The sequence below is a fragment of the Pithys albifrons genome, chromosome 11 (genome assembly GCF_047495875.1).
Source record: "Pithys albifrons albifrons isolate INPA30051 chromosome 11, PitAlb_v1, whole genome shotgun sequence".
Classification (NCBI taxonomy): Eukaryota; Metazoa; Chordata; class Aves; order Passeriformes; family Thamnophilidae; genus Pithys; species Pithys albifrons.
This window is the reverse complement of record NC_092468.1, coordinates 19,061,113-19,073,857: the sequence shown is the minus strand read 5'-3', so window position 1 is coordinate 19,073,857 and position 12,745 is coordinate 19,061,113.

Here is a 12,745-nt window from a genome sequence, read left to right as displayed (position 1 = left end):
GTGATGTTTTGAGCATTCTTGTTTTATTGTGTTTATTTTTAAATACATTTCATGACGTTCCTTGGACAGAATCAAATAAATGAATCCTACAAACATCTTCATTATGGTGTAGCCAGAAAAGAAAGGAAGCTGAATTAGGACTGTATTCTTAGCATAGTTCATAATAAGTGTTATCTTTATGACAAGCTTAAAGAACATAAATTGCTGAATCCCTAACAAAAAGCATTTGAAACAATTGGCTAATTAGGAAGGGGGGAGAGAAAGAGCAATATTTGTTTTCCTTTGCAGTCTAGATAAATAACGCTTAACATGAATACATAACTTATTTTGAGTGATCTGTTGTGTCAGTATCTGGCACGTCTTTTTCAGTGCCAACAATTAAGGCTACGTGTAAATGGAAATGCAGCCTATCTGTCACTGTCCATTTGCTGGGAGTGGAGCACGCCGGCTGCCTCCCAGCAAGAGCAGTTTGCCAGGGTGGCAGTGAGCTGGTCACAAAATGCAGAGTTGATTATCTCATCGAAACACACTAATCCTGGCAAAGCTATCCACCATACAAGACCCATTGTTTGTAATAGGTCAGTTGTTACATGGCTTTCAAATCTGACTTTGGATATATATTTTATATATTTACTTACTGAAGCAAAATGATATGTCACAATGAAAATCAAACTTGAGGGACAAAGATATATTAATCAGGATATTACTGGAACAGAAAGAAAAATACACTCTCAAGAGAGAAAAGAGATGAGGCAGTCACAAACACACGTTATTTGGCTCAGTACGGGAATAAATGAAATTATATGGCCCAGATTATAGCGGAGATATGACTGGATGATCTTAAGTGTCTTTATTTAATCGAAGACAGAGTTCAGCACAGAATGCATTGAAGAATGCTAATAAACATCTGTTATATAATAATAATGGAATTAGATGACTGAGAAAATATCACGATTTGGTATTTATTAAAGTGAAAAGCTGTGTTAGAAATTTGACAGCTTCTTCCATGCTGCTCTATTGGCAGCAAAGTAGAGTGTCCTAATGAAATGTTAAAAGCAATGTGGACAGAATGAGTGCTGTAATTTTTCTATCATACTAAGTTGGGTACAAAATATTTATATAAACAAAATAGTTTCAAAATTAATCGTAACTTAATTTTTTCTATGTTTTCTATGTAGCTGTTGTTGTATAAGTGTGGAGAAAAACATCTTTTTCAATTTTAACATGAAAAAATATCAGCCTTATGTTAGAGAATACCTGAAGTAGTTATTATATTTTGGTTTAATTATGAAGTCATTTTGTATTATCCTTCCAATACTTTCCAATTTTTAATAATTTTTCCCTAGGGATTCTTGAAAATTAATTTCCTAACTAAATATATTTTATGTGTTTTCATAATTTAGGTTCGTGATGACTATAGGATGCTCACTAATATAAAAACATAAAAAGGCGTATATTATATGAAAAATACATAGTGGGCAGAAGGAAACATATGGTGGGAAGTAAAAGTTTTATTGAGTTCAAATAATACTCTTGAAATTTAAATACTTTTGTATTAGAAAAATCAGAAATCTGTGGATTTTTCCTGCTGTTAATGAAGACACAGTAATTGTCAAGGGGAGAAGCCTTAAAGGGCATGGTGCGCAACTTCCTTGCAAAGATGCAAGATAATAACATACTTACACGTGATAAGGGATTGTCAGTCCCAATATCCTTTTCCCTCCTGGTTTGCCCCTGCAGGCTGTGCCAAGCTGTGCCAGCAGCACCTGAAGACTTGCCCAAATTCTGAGTGGCCACACCCTGTGCAAAGCAGTGAGAATTCTTACAGTCTAAAATGAGAGCAATGCTTATCTTTGTTAACACATATCAGGTCAACACCCTTCAGAAGAACTGGGACTAGACAGCAGTTACTTTTTAGGAGAATATGTGCATTGTTACTGTTAGAGTTTTAGATCTCTTGAAACAGGAAGAAACCTGCAGTGCATGCTGTGAATGTCCTGCATTTCCCCAGCCACTGCCTGGCCTGAGTGGGCCTGGTCCCGGGACAGGAGGAAGCCAGGGCTGTCCAGGTCACCTCCCAGTGTGATTCTGCACAGGGGGTGGGAATCCCAGCTATGCTCATGAAGGGTGCCCTCACCGTCTGACTTGTTTATGTATTCTCTGTTTTGAATAAGAACAGACTGATAAACATGCTTATTACTTTCCCAGCATCTTCTTTCTCAGGGGCTCTGAGCACTTTATAAATTCAAATGAATAATCCTCACTGTATAAATAACAAAGCAAGAAGCTGATTCCAGATGTCTTGATGTGAACCTCTTAGGAGGTTGGAGCTTGGTTCACTCTTGTGTTGTGATGCTGCCTCTCCACGTGTCCATTCCCAGCACCTTTGGCACTTGTTGGCTAAACTCAAATCAGATTTGAAAGAAACATAGAAGTATTAATTATGTGTATTCCTGAATATTTTGTGAAAACTGGCAGGACAAATAAGTTCAAACTGATTCCAAAGTTGGACAGAGTGCAAACCTGTACAGCCTTTTTGGCAGGAAGTGGCCAGCCAGAGGACGTTTTCTGGTTGTTGTCATGGCACATTCAGTTTCTTGCCTCTTGGGAATGCCCTTTAAGAACAGGTGTCAGGTAGCTTGGATTAACATAATGGAAGCTGTCTATAAGCAAAATAAAAAATCAATTCTTAAGTAAAAAATAAATTGCTTCAGGTGCAAGGAAAGTAAATAAATTGCACTGCACATGCTGATGTGATGCTGAATATAATGTATGCCAAACCCCTGCTGTTTCCAAGGAAAGGTGCTATTCTAGTGTGTACTTCCAGTTTCACTGCTAACACCACTTTTGCACACACATAATTTTTAATCAATGTAAATTAAAAATTTATAGTTAAACTCCAGTTTTCAATAACCTAATTTTAAATACAAATTAAAAAGGAATAAACTTATTTTTGCGATAGCATCTTTCTCCCTAAGGTGCCCCTAAAGAGTAAGATATTATCTTGTGAATAAGGAACAGGTGAGGTTCTCCAGAATGTTTTCAGAGTAACAATTTTTTTTTTGGAAGAATGATATTTTCATTTCTACAGTTCCATGCTATGTCAGCATGTTGCTTCACATTTTCAAACCAGTTATCCCAGGAAATTACCAGGGGGGAAAAAAGAAACCCATAGTCCTGCACTTGCTGTCATGATAGAGACCATGAAGGCTTTATTAAGTTGACCTAAGAAATCAGCAGGAAACATATGGAAGGCAAAGAGGAGGATCTCTGTTGCCATTGCAATAATGAGATGGGCTTGAGCTATAAAGTTTACATGAGGATTTTCACAGAAATGCACAGGTCTGACTTTGAAATAGGTTATTGTCTGTGTTCTCAGAGTATGTGTATTGATGTGGTTTCAACTTACTGAAGTTGAAGTGGTGTGATGAGAATGGAATTAAACGAAAAATCACTATTTGTGTATGTGATGAAATATTTTCATAAAGAAAGACATTGAAAGGAGAGTGTAGCTGTTACTGAGAAGTAAAATTTATAGCCTGTCCACCCATAGTTCCCAATGCACCATGTTTTCAGGAAGACCTTTAATTATCTTCTCACGAGTTTTATAAATAAATTTCTGGGACACATTAAGCTGTTTTTAAGGTGACCTTAATGTTATGAATTTATTTGGACAATTTAAATGAAAACTGAACCAATATAGTGAAAAACAGATTTCAAACCAAAAACGAAAAGCTACTGCATAGGATGCAAAGAATATGACTAAAGGTGAGGACATCCTGAGGGATGGGAAAGTCTTTTGGAACTTGATTTAAAAGTAAAGAGAAATTAATAGAAAAAAGTCAGATGATAGAAAAATATTCAAGGCTTATCATGGTTTATAGATACAAGACTGTTTAAAGTCAACCTGTAAAGATGACAAGACTTTTATGTGACCTCTTCTTTTCAAATTTAAATATAGAAAGTCAGTAATGCCATAATAGAACTGGATGGTTTGTTGTGCACGATGAGAAAAAGCAGCATATATGGACTCTCTTTAATAGTCCGTGTGGATTTAAATATCAAATTACATTTTATTAGTACATGCTTAATTTTCTCATTCCTGATCTTACCTATGAGGACTTAGAAGAGATGTCTCCCAGCAACTATAGGTACAGTATTATCTGCAGCCAGAGAAAAGATGATTTCAGTTGAAGCTGGATTAGGCCAGCAGAAGTTGATGTCAGGTATTTTTTGGTCCAGGTTGAAAGTTTATTATATAATACCAATTAATGTGTTTGAACAGTATCAGCAGGAATTCCTGTGGTACAGGACTCTCTTCCTCACTCTGTTTTTCTGTAGATAGAGCATTGTAGTAACTCCAGGTAATGTTTTGTGCTGTGCAAATGCCACAAAATATTAGTGTACAAGCAAAGTCTCATAAGAACTCTGTCAGCAAGAGAATTATGTTTGCTACTAGAAAAGATTGTGGGTTTGCAGATTTCCTGTGTTGTTTATGATTGGCAATATCATGCATTTTCCACAGTCAACTTTGTGATTAAAGATTTCAAAAATTATGTATAGATAATTAGAATATTTTTGAAAGGTGAGTTGATTCCTACTTTCCTGGTTATGAAATGCCTACTGATTCTAAAAGGTATTTGGAAGACCAGCAAAACCCAAATTAGTGAAAGGAAAAATGGAAATAATTCTGATTTATGGAGATGATTCTCTTTGCCCCCCTAGTCTGGTATGCAGCTCTTTACAATGATAGAATCATAGAATCATTTAGGTTGGAAAAGACTCTGATAAAATAATTCTTCCATGAAGTTTATTTGTAGTATGAAATGATTTCCAGGAAAAAACTTTCTGGCCAGCTGTCAGCACAAAACCTATTTCTGAATAAATACTAGAGCTCTCCAAAATTTTCAGCATTATTTTCCTCTATCAACTGTGTAATAGTCCCTAACAGCTCGTTGAGGGGTGTTATGAAGGCAGTTCTCTTCTTTTCTTTCTAATTGATATAAAATTCACTAATTCACTAAAGTTCACTAATTAGTGAAAATAGAACATCTTTTGATAAAATGCTACTTGAAATAAACACTGCTAAATAAATTAATTATGTATTTTACAGGCTAGTAGGAAAAGAAATAGAATGATGTTCGCATCCAAGATCCTAAAGCCTTCATACTGATAGATTCAGTGATGGTCTCTCTTCAGACTTTGCAGCCAGTGTACTCGTTGGATCCTGAACATCAGGTGGAAAATTTTCAAGGCAAAGGTTCTTCAGACTGTCCAGCAGTCTTCTGGAGCAGAGGTTTCTGATTTAGCATTGGTTCATTGTACCTATAGGTTGGGCACTGGGATGCAATGCTCTGCTGCTGGAATTGGTGTCTGGAATTTCTGAATGCAAGATCCATATATGAAGAAGTGTTTCTATTTGAGTGTTTCCTTTTTCCTCTTCAATGTGTGAAATCTATTGTTGGTACACTGACTGGTGCTTCCTGCATCTATTCCTGGGAACTGGTAGTGAACATCAGACTATGGCGTATGTATGCAGGGCATGTAGTTGTACAGTAGCTTTTACAGTAGATCAATGTGGCTAAAAGCTATTCCTATTCCATCATCTACTTTGCTGCTTCTGCTGAATATGACAGCAGCTTGTTCTGACTGCAGCAGCACCAGTAAATGATTTCTGGCTATCTGCTCCTTGAACATCTGGTGAATAACCTGTGAATTACACTGCTTGGCCAACCTCTGTGTTATCTAATCCCGGGGCACTCATTCTCCCTGTAAGTCTCCCGAGGAAGATGAGATATTTCATGAGACCAGGGGAAGTGGCAGTAGATCATTCCAGTAATGAGAAAAGAGAGGTTGTTGAGCAATGCTTTTACAGATGCCCTGAAGCAACAGGAAGTATCTGTGTGAGGCAGTCCATATGCAGTGTTGCACATTGACTTAAGCCACAAAACCTGTAAATTGGAAGAACAGAATTTGCAGTTATTCTATTGAAGTTAGAATATGTTTCTTTCCCTAATAAATAGTGTTATTGATGTTGTTAGGTGTATACTGAGTATATGGTAACTGTATATTACTTATGGTAATAGTTGGGGGTTACTGATAGTCTGAAAGAGAATAAATTTTTTTTTTAAAAAATTCTAACCTATTTTATCAGCAAGCTGCTCCTGAAGGATTCAGAAGGCTCAGTGACTTCTTCAGAAGGGTATGAGATAATGCAGGATGTACCAGTATTATGGTAGAAGGCTCAGATATGACATCAGCTAACTAATAACAGCTCAGATTTGAATATAAGTACTAGAGTATGAGTAAAAATGAGAGAAAAATTTTATTGAACTCTGCTGATGAGGAAGTGGGGAAAAAAAATACAGATATACTTGGGTTCAAAGAAAGGGGAGACTGAGGCTTGCTTTGGGCTCCTTTTGGTAAGCCAAAGTACCTTAGAAACCTTAAACAGCAAAGGGACCTATCATGCACAAAAGTACATATGTAAAGCAGGGGAAGAGACTTAATGTGCTAATGCCAGTTGTCTGTCACTCCAAGTCTGTCTTACAGTAACTGTACAGAGAAAAAAAGGGAACGTTGGTGCTTTTTATGGCAGTAATGATCCTGTGATGGCCTTGATAGTAAATATTGCAGCAATGTGCCATAAATCTGGCATTTCTGGTGTTTCAAAACATGTTCCAGGTCAAAGTTCTCAAGAACGTGATTTCACTGTTATTTGGCACTAAACTTCTTTTCCATGTATGCTGTAAATTAAGAAGTCCTTCAAATTTGTGGGTGCCTGCATCTGTATCAGGCTGTGTGTATATCAGTGAATGTTTAATGGGACTGTAATTGAATCTAAAGGGTAAGAGACTTTTAAAAAATATTGCTTAGTGTTTCTATACTAATGGGATAAATGTCATATTTTAACTGTTGCTCTGTATCAAATCTGTTATGCACAGTATTCAATAATTCCCCAAATCTTGATTTACGCAATTGAAAGTGACCCTGGGCATAAATTCCAAGCAGAGAAAGGCTCTGATTCCTTGATCTTTGGCACTCTTTTGTTGAAACAGAACATGGTGTCTTAAATCAGCAGAATAATTTAGGAATGGTAGATACTGAAACAACTAATTTTTCTTTCCTGTAATCTGCATAGACTTCAAAATGCCTACAAAGCACAAAGTGCCAGTTCATATAATTTGTTGGCAAGGATAAAAAGAAGAAAGGAAATGATTTCCTAAGCGTGTGAATCAGCCCAGCTTTAACAGATATTTTTCTGTCATGTGCAGCCTGAGGGCTTATGCCTATCTGAGCTTTATTTGACAATTACCACTTGCCAGCATAATTAAATGATAATTTATAAATACTGAGAGAGCATTATGGGGAAGAGCAAATAGGTGCTTATCAGGGCATTGAATAAACTTGATCTGCCTCACTGGCAATTTTCATCTCTTATCTAGGTTGTTAACTGGTCTCTCTCCTTTTTTTTTTCTCCCTGTTTTGTTTTGTTTAGGTTTGATAGCTGTTAGATTGATTGTATCTACCTGCCTATATTTTTTTTTAATATTCCTAGCATTATTTTTTCTCCTACTGCTTTTCCCATTAATATTTTTTAAAACAACAAATAGTAAAGGGCACGTCATGGGTATGTGTGTCTGTGTGAGAATGAGAAGAAAATCTACATAATGAATATTTGTTAGAGTTTTCATGAGAGTCCTGATTTATTTATTTACTTGTGTGAGTCCAAAGTTTCTGGAGTAAGAGGAAGGCTCTAATATTACAGTCAGTGGTGGATGATAGCCAATTATGGAAAAGCTTCTTCATGACCTTTCTTAGGCAAAAATATTATTAAATAGGCACCACAAAAATTCTGTCTCACTCATGCTGGATATAAAAAAAGTACCAAGCACATATTTATAAAGGTGTGAGGTCTTTTGTACCATCAATGTTTCATTTTGAGGTTCGTGAGCCATTATAAACAGTAGTTCCGTTTAACACACAAGTATGTTGGAATATGGGTAGAAACACAGGTTGGTGCTGGGCAATCTGGATAAAGAAGGGCAAGAAAAATCCTCTATTTGAATGGAAACAAATTGGCTGAATGGCAAAAAAATTGAATTTCCACGCCTTTTGAAAAGCATGTACAAGGAAGAGAAGGGGGTGGGAAAAGCAAGACATATTAGTGGGTCACTAGGAGATTGAGTTTTTGAGACATTATGAAATTAAATAATTTTAGGAACTTCTGATTGGAGTTATAGTTGGTTGAGTGAACAGTTAAGCCACCCCTGCAACAGAAGATGAAAAAATAAAGGGCTTCTGTGTTTAAGGTTGTCAATTTCTCAAATGATTCGGCATTTACTGCTCATAAATAGTAATTATTTGCTTTTCCCCCTCCAGAGCTGAAAATTATCTTTCATATTCAAATATTTAAATGTACTCTTCTGTAGTTGGGGCACAAAAATTTCTAATGTCAGAGCAGATTTTTGTACAAGGAATAATTTGAAAGTGGGGGATTAGTTTCTACCTTTTGAAACACAGTGCTTTCCGTAATCTTCAAACATTATTTAGGATAATGGAAGCCATCATCCTGGTTCTCAAATGTTAGCACTTCCATTAGAATTTGCTGCTACCTCTTATTTTTTTATATTAAAATACAAGGCTTAAAAGGTATTATCTTACTAAAGGAGGGCAATTGTAGAGATGATTTGATTGAATAAAGGAAAAAGCTGTACAGGCCTTTTAAGATCAAGGATGTATTGATGGAAAGCTATCATTAGAGACAATTAATGTTCTCCAAGGGAAGAAATTGATTATGGACAGAGATGGACCCTAAGGAGCAGATATGTCTTAATGCTCCAGGGCCTTAAGGATTATACATTCCTTTCACAGCATCTGTGTTTTAACCCTTTATAAGGGCTGGAGGAGAATCTAACACTTAAGGAAACTCTGCACAGAGTTTAATAGGGGGAGTCTGTGTGTGGTGGCTGACTGACACATACTGTTCCTTTAAGCTTGTTTGGTTTTATTTCAGATATCATTTTACCTAATAAAATTTCAGACTTCACTTATGTAATTTTGGATCATTTTAAGCTGCAGAGCACAGTCCTGGGGTAAAAGGAAACCAGGTATGAAGCAAACATTTTTAACATTATAGTGCTATGGCAATTGTATTCTGAGACTAAGAAGACTCTTCTGCTGTCTGAGCAGACAATCTTTTAAAAGATTGATTTTTTTGTTAGTTTGTTTGATTTAATCCTGTAATAAAAGTGGTTAAAATTGTATTCTAACTTGAGTTAGAGCTTTAGGTCTGACTTGAGAAACTAAGTTTTGCTATTCTGAGTCTGACCAAAAATACTGATAAAGCAGTCCCAGAATTTTCTCTGAGTGGCAACGCCAATCCACGGATGGGCTGTTTAGCATGTCAGTTTTCTTTGGCTTAGTTCTCAATAAAGGCAAATATTTGGCATATTTGCTCAAGTTTGATTTTTAACTGGCTGAAATATGAATGCCTAGAACTGAGCAACACAGTATTTTCCCACCAGCTCTGAAAGCTCAGCTCAATTGCAGCATCTTGCAGCAGTGCTGTGCCAAATGAATCCTGCCACATCTTCACCTCTTTAGCAGAGCTGGAGGTTTATGTGCCTTCCCTTCCTGGAGGATGCAGATTCCTGCCTGTGCTGTTTCACAGTCCAGCAGACCCACGAGGAGGGAAAGGAACAGTGGTTTGATTTATTTTCAATGCTGTAAACTCATTGGTGTTCTCTTCAGATTTTTTTCCTTATCCTCAAGTAAGGAAGCCTAATCTTATCATAAGGTCAAAATTTTGCAGACAAAGCAAGGAAATGCTTTTTTCATCTCAACATTTAAAACTTGCTTAGAACTAAAATAGTGTAGGTAAGACCTACTGCATCATATTTGTAAAACAGGCTGAGAAAGTACATTTTCTGTAACTTTTATTTTTTTAGTATACTTTAGTGTGTAGTAGTTGGATCATACTTGAAATAGCATTACTTGATTTAAATATACTCCATCACATCTTCTGTGATAGGCAGATAATCAGATTTACTTTCTATAGAGATTTCTAATTGATTTTATGATTTAACTTTATTTCAGCTGACCAGAGTAATTGTGGTATATGGTAGAGAACATTTATATAAAAATTACTTGATAAATTCCCCTAAAGTACTTTTTTCCTGACTTGTGTATATATGTAGGTTGTTGATGTTGTACTGCACTGAACAGCAGTGTATAGGTTTCAATGAATAATAGTGATACATTAAACAGCCAAAAATAATGATACTATAATTAATAGGGCAAGTCCAACTTTTCTTCAGATGAATAGGTGAGTCCTATTGTATAACATTATGTATAGGAAACACTCCTTTGGAGACCACATATAACACGGTTGGCAGGACTAAGGAGATTAAAATAAGGGACAGAAATAAACAAAAAGGGAGCTCCGAAGTACAAGTGAGGAGACCCAGGGGGGAAAGGGTGATTTCAGAGAGCACCAATGCTTATTCTGCTTTCTGTTATTTTCAAAAATTGTTTGGTATTATTTTTAACTAACTACTACTTGGAAGGCAAAATCCTTTCTCTCCCCCTTGCAACCCCCCCCCCCCCCACCACCACCACCCCCCCCCCCACCACCACCACCCCCCCCCCCACCACCACCACCCCCCCCCCACCACCACCATCCGCCTCCCTTTTCTTCCAATGCATCGTTAGGGAAATACCCAAATCACTAGACAGGGAAAGAATGAGGATGTAAGTGAATGTTAAATACACTGGGCAGAATCAGCTTTCACCTGTTTTGGGTCCCCCCCCACCCCCCCCCAAGCTGTGAGCACTCTTTAATTACAAGTTTAAAAAAAATCCCACACATTTAAGACTGGTAACATATGTTGTTGTCAGCATGTATTTAGCACCTGCAGAAATGAACACAGAAAATGTGACAGTCCATAGGTAGAACACTCACTGCGCCAGCTGGGGGGACTGTCAACAAATTTTACTTTGTTAATTTTTTTCTTATTTTCAAAAAAATCCAAGGAAAAAACCTTAATAGTGCAGGTGTTCTGAGCATCATAAGGATGTAATGGGGAAGAGGCAGTAACCTTTTCTAATGAAAGCCATTGCCCCCCACATTACTATGACTGAAAAGCATTGTCTTTTTGTTATCACAAACTGAAATCATGAGGCCAAATCCTACAAACATTTGTAACTAAATTTGCCAGGAGTGTTGCCACTGTGGTCCTGCTTATATTCCTGTTTCCTTCTGTATATCTTTCCTCTTTTAAGCCCCTTTTCCTCTTTGTTTCTATTTCTCATTTTAATCTTCTTGCCCAATCCAAGCACATTATTGGGATTACACAGTGAGGAGGCAGGCACTGGGGTGAGGCTTTGTGGGATCGGGTCCCTGGTGATTATGATCCTATTGCTTCTTCAGTGAAGTGCAGCTTCTGCAGGGGACACTGATGTTTCTCTGTGTGGATTTGCCAGCAGGTGTTGCTGTGCAACTTGTCACCCACCCTGCTCAGATGGTGAAAGCTTATTCTCCCAAGCTATGATACCAACTGTCCTGTAACCTCCTGTACTCTTCTACTAGTGAAGTGCCTCAAATATAAACTGTAGAAGCATTAAGTGTCTGGAAAAATTGTAGGCTTGTTAAAATTTTGAAATTTTTCTTAATCCACAAAAAGTGATACCTTTATTCAGGCTAAAATTAAATTGTTTTGGTAGAGAGGAAGTAATAAAAAGAATTGTTGAAACAATGTACAGCATCTGCATTAATGATATTTCTGCTGATGATTGGTTTCACATGTATTACACCAATGTTCAGAGGTTCTGGTCTCTTCACTGATTTGATGCACTTTGTATCACATCTGTGTCCTGGATAAGGAATGAGGGTCTCCAGTCCAAATGCTTCAGTTAAGAATGGCTGGAGGGAGGTTGTAACTGGCATGAAGAAGCAGATGTTGTGACTGCTGTGATGGGAGCTGAGGTGCCAGTGGCTGCATGGGAATATGTCTGCTGTCTCTGATGCAAACCCAGCCAGAGCACAAGTGAGGAAGCCTCTTGGTTTTTCACTTGATGAGCTTTGCCTGATGGTTTTTTGAGAGCTCTGAGGGACAAAACTGAAAGTTTGTCAGTTTTTCTGTTTCTCTGACTAGTTCTTCTCTCCTAATTCCAAGTACATATTAATCCTTAAAGAAGTTAATTGCTTTGCAGAATGACTCCCAACTAGGAAGATAAATTGGACTTCTTTTTTCTCTTCTTCTGTTACCAGTATGTATTGTGGTGTTATTAAGAAATTCAGAACAAAAACCTGCTTTGGCAATTCTGAAGTTCTAGGGTTCTCCTAAAAGGGGAGACTGGAAAACTTAGATCTGACTTATAATGCTGAAAAAACCCCGCAATAGTAAATCCATAAAGGCCAGGTGTTATTCATTAGAATTGAGCTAAGTTAATATTTTGAGTAATGCAAATCTAATGTATAAGGTGTTACTTAAATAAGAAACTGGAACATGTTTATAGAAGCTTTTTGCTGTGGTGTTAACTGTGCCTCCAGTCTGACTCATCTCTATTCAGGAAGTGCAGAAAATATTACTAATGAATATGTAATATATAAGTTCATATTTCATATATTCAAAATAGTCTGTGAGTGCACAGAGTGTTTTGCAACCTAAGAGGTAGAAAGGGTGGCTGAAGTTGCACGAGGAATTACAGCATTCCCCAAGCTGTAGGTGTGATGGATTAAACT